Source organism: Salvelinus alpinus, chromosome 8 (genome assembly GCF_045679555.1).
Source record: "Salvelinus alpinus chromosome 8, SLU_Salpinus.1, whole genome shotgun sequence".
Lineage (NCBI taxonomy): Eukaryota > Metazoa > Chordata > Actinopteri > Salmoniformes > Salmonidae > Salvelinus > Salvelinus alpinus.
The window spans coordinates 46,145,738-46,146,201 of record NC_092093.1 but is presented as its reverse complement, the minus strand read 5'-3'; positions in this window follow the sequence as shown (position 1 = coordinate 46,146,201).

The window sequence follows — 464 nt, the reverse complement described above, 5'->3', positions numbered from 1 at the left end:
CTGGTGTCCTGTGTTTTTAGGGAGCCTGATCTGGACTGTTAGATGGAAGGAACTGCACACTCTGGGTCTATGGACACTAAAGTCTATATTTAATAGAAGCTACACTTGGTTGAGAGGGTCTCACACACCGGAGTGAGATTCTGGATGACATTCCACCCCATTATACAATAGGATGTACCTGCAAGTTGTTTTCTTGATCTAAACGCGTTAGCGCACAGTGTCTTGACCAATGGTTGGTCAGGATGAGGACTCTCCTCTGGGTCCTTTCATACAGACGGACTTGTCCTAACCATGTCGCGTACACATATTTTGCAGGTGCAGCGTAATGTTTTTTTTATAGCTCCAACAGTGCAGTAATACTTAATACACACAAATCCCAAGAAATATCAGAATGAGCCATATCAGTTTCCAGAATATAAATATATATGACTGTGTGTATAGACTAGTTTATATATGATAGTGTG